We start from the raw sequence: 5,416 nt of genomic DNA, 5'->3' as shown, positions 1-5,416 counted from the left end.
TGGCTGCATAGAGCCCCCGAGCTTCACCTGCACCCGCCCCTGTAATACTCAGCGCCCGCGGGGCTGCCTGTGGGGCCCACGCGCTAAAGCCCTGCTCGGGTGGGAGGCTGCTGTCCCTGCCTGTCTGCCTTCCCAGGCACGGGGGAGCTTTTCCCTTCTCTAGCAAGAGCTCCTCTGGGCGGGAAAGCGTATGCTGCTGCCATACTTCCCCACACGTGGGGCTACGATTAATCATATCAGAGGCATCGGGGCTTGACACCTACTGCTGATGCAGTGTCCGTACCTGTGTTTGATCTGAGATAGTTCCAACCAGTTTTTATCAAGTAGGATAGCACTCTGGGGGGACCCAGCTGTTGAAAGATGTGTCTTCAGTCCTTGCTCATACTGATGGTAAGGCTATGCTTTAGTCAGGGTTTTTTTTAGTAAAAGTCATGGACAGGTCATGGGCCTTACACAAAAATTCAGGGGCTCGCACCCATCCATGACTTTTACTAAAAATATCCCTGACTAAATCTTAAGCGGGTTGCTGCTGGGGGGGCATCCAGGGGCCACTGCTGGGGGGACATCCAGGGGGGCTGCTGGGGGGAGCCCAGCCATGGCACCAGCTGCTGGGTGCAGCACCAGCGGCCCGGGGATGCTGCTCAGGCAGCCCCCAGGGCCAGCTGCACTGGCCACTGCTCAGACAGCTCCTGGCAGCTAGTCCCGGGGACTGCCCGAGCAGCAGCTGATGTGGCTAGCTGCAGGGCCACCAGAGCATCTGGCTGCAGAGCCACTCCAGCAGCGGCGGATGTGGCTGGCCCCAGAGCCAGTTGCTAGGGCGGCTCTGGGGTCAGCTACACTGGCCCCCGCAGAAGTCACAGAGCCCTACTGATGAGGAAAATAAATACCTCACTTGAGAAGAGCAGTCCATGTGCTCACGAAACCTACCTTGGCTGACACTGCTTGCTAATTCTAGACTGGACCTTTCTAGGGAAGGTTATAGGAAAAAGTATTGGTGGCTTTTCGACTTAATTCATAATGAGACAATCTGGTTCTGGACCACTTCCAGTCTAGTTTGCTTTATGAAGACTCTGCTAATGTGACAAATCTGTGTTCAGTGGCTGCTATGGCCTGATGGCCAATGATCAGTCTTGGTCATGCTTCCTTTGTGAGCGTCCATTGGCACTGTTGAACACAGAGTGTTGCTGTTGTAAATAAGGACCATCACACATATTCCAGAATTGTTTCCCAGTGCATCAAGTTATGTCTGGAACTGGAAGGCAGTGGTAATGGCCTAATAGTACTCACTCATAGGCCACATTTAATACACCCTGATGCTTTTTTGCGTGTGGCTTGTTTGCATGTTGCTATCATTTTTTTCTTTTTATATACATGGAGACCTTTCAGCCATACATCAACATTAGACATAGGAAAGACCAATTCAGCTCATCTAACCCATCTACTTCCCTGGGCCATCCCAGGATACTGAAGGTAAGATTATACCCTTATGAAAAGCACAAGGAAGTCTTTACTGACCACAAGTCATTACGATATTGATTTAACAGCTAATGCAAAAAGTGACAACTTCAACAGCACAAGGTGAGCATTGAGCACCACCTACCTACTTACCTGCAGCACTGAATTTTTCCTGGAGAGCTACTGACAAGGTCCCGTTCTGTTTAGCTTGCGAAATGAGAGGATCACAACCTGAGGTGGTAGGTTTACTGGCCAGAATAACCACAGTCAATTCTGTGGAGGTCTTAAAACAAAAACGTAGCCCCAGCTCATTTCCCCAGCTCTCAAAACAGAAATTCCCCTCTGTGTGCAGATGTAACAGCTCTTCCTTGAAATGGAGCTCAGCTATCCGCTCTCTGTTCTGAGGCTGAAAGGGGAGAAGGGGCATTGTTCTCCCATCAGCCCTGTGAGGATTACCCAGTAAAAGCAGTAGAACTCTTTGCTTTTGCTGTAGCAACCCTCTGCACTGCAGAAGGTTTAAAGGTTCCTTTAAAGGTGGATCTAAGGAGAGCTACAGTCAGATGTGGCTCTGGTAGAGCAGCTCCAATGAGGCTGGACTGCCAAGGAGTGGAGGACAGGAGCTGCTGGAATGCGTATGGGTGCAGAAGGTCTTCACCCAGCTGGTCCTCACCTCCTGCAGACTCCAGAGGATCTGCTGAGTTCTGCAGTGGAACCACAACTCATTCAGCTGAGGAGCACAGGTAGGTAAACCTTGCCACCCCAGAATGAGTTGGAGCCATAGTTTGGGGGAACCTCCATGAGAAGATTCTGAGATGCCAGCCCTCCCTAATGTCCCATAATTCTCCCAGTTTCTACATGTAGTTATGAAATTACTAATTGAGTCTCAGATCTATTAATTTTGCAAGGGCACACACATTTTATATACATAAAATATATATAAATAAAATGTGTGTCAATCGTCACCCCTTGGGTACAACAGCAAATAGTGCCATAGGAGGCCGCCTTCTCCACTGCCACTGTGGTACATGCACAGAGAGGCTCTGATAGGAGGCAAGCTATGGCAATCTTGAATGGGTTGGGGCACCGCTGGATTCACCACCCAAATCACAGGCTGTGTGTTGCGCTCTAACTGCCCCAGGTGGACCCTGCTGGACTATGTTAACACGCTGTAGGTACCAAGTGCCCCAACCCCTGCTGACACTCACCAGTTTGCCTCTGGCTCAGCTCACACTGCACAGACTGCAGAGGAGGAAGAGAAGAAGCTGGAGGGGCAGGAGGAGCGGCGGTGGCGAAGAGCGGGAATGAAATAGAGGAGGGAGAAGAGATGGATCATCCCGGGAAGGAGGGCCCAGGCCCAGCCATGGTAATTAAAAAAAGGAGTACTTGTGGCACCTTGGAGACTAACAAATTTATTTGAGCATAAACTTTTGTGGGCTACATCCCACTTCTTGGGATGCATAAGAAGAAGTGGGCTGTAGCCCACGAAAGCTTATGCTGAAATGAATTTGGTAGTCTCTAAGGTGCCACAAGTACTCCTGTTCTTTTTGCAGATTCAGACTAACACGGCTGCTACTCTGAAACCCATGGTAATTAAGGGCACTCAGTGGCATAGAAGGGCAGCTTTCCCAGGGCTGCTCATCCCAGTGTCCCTGTTTGAGGGTGAGAGGGATCAGGGGTGCAGTGAGGAGGGGGTAGGCCCCCCCTTGGCCATAGTTGGGGAGGGGAGGAGCCAGAGGTCCCCGTTTCTCCAGCAGGAGGGGAAATGGGTTGAGAAAGGGCCATGCAACCTCACTAATTTTCTTCATAAACATCCCTAGATGGGGGTGTGCACAAGGGGAAGGCAAGCAGGGGCACGGCCCCACCAATAATCGGCAGTGGATGCAGAACTCCTCCTGCCTGGGGCTGTGGCAGGGAGAGCGAGAGAGCTCTGCCCACCGCAGCCCTGGGGCTAAGGAGTTCTGCGCCCCTACCTGGGACCCCGGGGGTGGAGAATTTCTGCATTCTCCACTGGGCCTTGGTGCCAAGCTCACTCTCCCCGCTGCAGCCCCAGGGTGGGAGGAGTTCCGGGCTCCGCACCTGGGCCCTATGTCTGGAGGAGCTCTCTCTCCCCCCCCCCATTTTCTACTATGTTTTTTTCTCCTAACATGCAGTGCGCAAACTCAGTGAGGTCATACATGTAACCCCATAACATGAGGTTATGGATGCACATGTGCCTACTTGGTTTGCATATGTTCTCCCCATAAGGTTAAGGAACCTGTATTCCAGGTGCATTAAAGGTACAGTTCATTGAAATGGTGAATATACTGCTGTTTGTTTATTGGCATATGATGTATGTGCATGTGTTGACAGGATGTAATGTGTATAAAATGTGAGTGTTTAATGTGCCCCCTGAAAAGCAGTAAAATTTAAATTCCCGCACATGCCCCTGTCCCTAGAAGTCTCAGAGCAAGGTTGGCATCTCTGTTTGTCTGTTCAGCTTTGCTGAAGGAATGATACACCGAATCTAACTTGTGTATAGAAATGGGTGAAAAATGCTGAGTAGTTTTCATGGAAAAAATTGAAAAGAAATTTTTTTTTTTTTTTTTGCAAACCAGTTCTGTATTGTAAACTGAGAGCTCTAGATGAAAGATCACTTCCTACTTCTGCAATCCAAACTATCGCCTAGGAGGAGCCTCCCCAGATACAGAGAGCGGGTAGGTTATCTAGGCAGCATCTGAATGGTTTAGAATATTTGAAAACACAAATCTGAGGTGGATGGAAATATTTAATTCTTTAATAAGTATAACATCTTTTGAAAGCACAAAATGGAGGGAGTTACAAATAGCAAAACAGAACATTTTTAAATGCATAAATTCCTTAACTGCATAGAACAGCTGCTTAACAAGACCCACAGATGTATATAAAATATAGGAGTACTTTACCCAGCTGTCTTATCCCTATTCCTGATATATTAAACATTTGTGCTGAAAGATCTAACATTTTTCACTGTATCATGTACCCAGAAAGCTGTATAACTCATTTATTTAAAAACACATTGTTGGTGGAATAGATCACTACCATAGGCTAATTAGTAATAGATCACTACCATAGGCTAATCAGTATTTTTATATATCAGAGGGGTAGCCGTGTTAGTCTGAATCTGTAAAAAGCAACAGAGGGTCCTGTGGCACCTTTAAGACTAACAGAAGTATTGGAGCATAAGCTTTCGTGGGTGAATGCCCACTTCATTCACCCACGAAAGCTTATGCTCCAATACTTCTGTTAGTCGTAAAGGTGCCACAGGACCCTCTGTTGCTTTGTACAGTATTTTTATAACACTGTAAACATACAGTAGGGCTTTTCAGAAAAAAGACAACATCCCTACTTCAAAGACCTTACAATTTAAGGGACAGATCCTGCACATGCTTACCACTGGACATAGTACTTTCTTGTGGAGAGTAGACCTGTTGATTATAAGGGGACTACTCTCAGTAGCAGTCAATACACTCAGTAGGGTTTGAAGGATCAGACACCAAGTTAAAACACAGCTTGCCAAGGGATGGTAATACACATTGGAAGGGGAAGGAAAAAAGGGTTACAATGATAAGAGCCTGTGGTTTTTTTGGTTAACCGTGAGTGTGTCTGGACAATTTGGTGAAAACAACAACAAAAAATTGTCTCAGATTGCCAGATAATAATGAAAGTACAGGCTGAGACAAAACAAGACTTTCCTATTCATTGTAGGAGACTGATTCCGTGAAGATATTCTATCACTAGCTGTCTTCTTCAACAGAATCTCAGCTGGCTTTGAAAACACTTACATCACCTTCCATTTGGGTTACAGTAACTCCTCGCTTAACGTTGTAGTTATGTTCCTAAAAATGTGACTTTAAGCGAAACGATATAAGCGAATCCAATTTCCCCATAAGAATTAATGTAAATAAGGCAGGTTAGGTTCCAGGGAAATATTTTTCACCAGACA

This window comes from Trachemys scripta, chromosome 2, assembly GCF_013100865.1.
Source record: "Trachemys scripta elegans isolate TJP31775 chromosome 2, CAS_Tse_1.0, whole genome shotgun sequence".
NCBI classification, from domain to species: domain Eukaryota; kingdom Metazoa; phylum Chordata; order Testudines; family Emydidae; genus Trachemys; species Trachemys scripta.
This window is presented reverse-complemented; position numbering follows the sequence as displayed.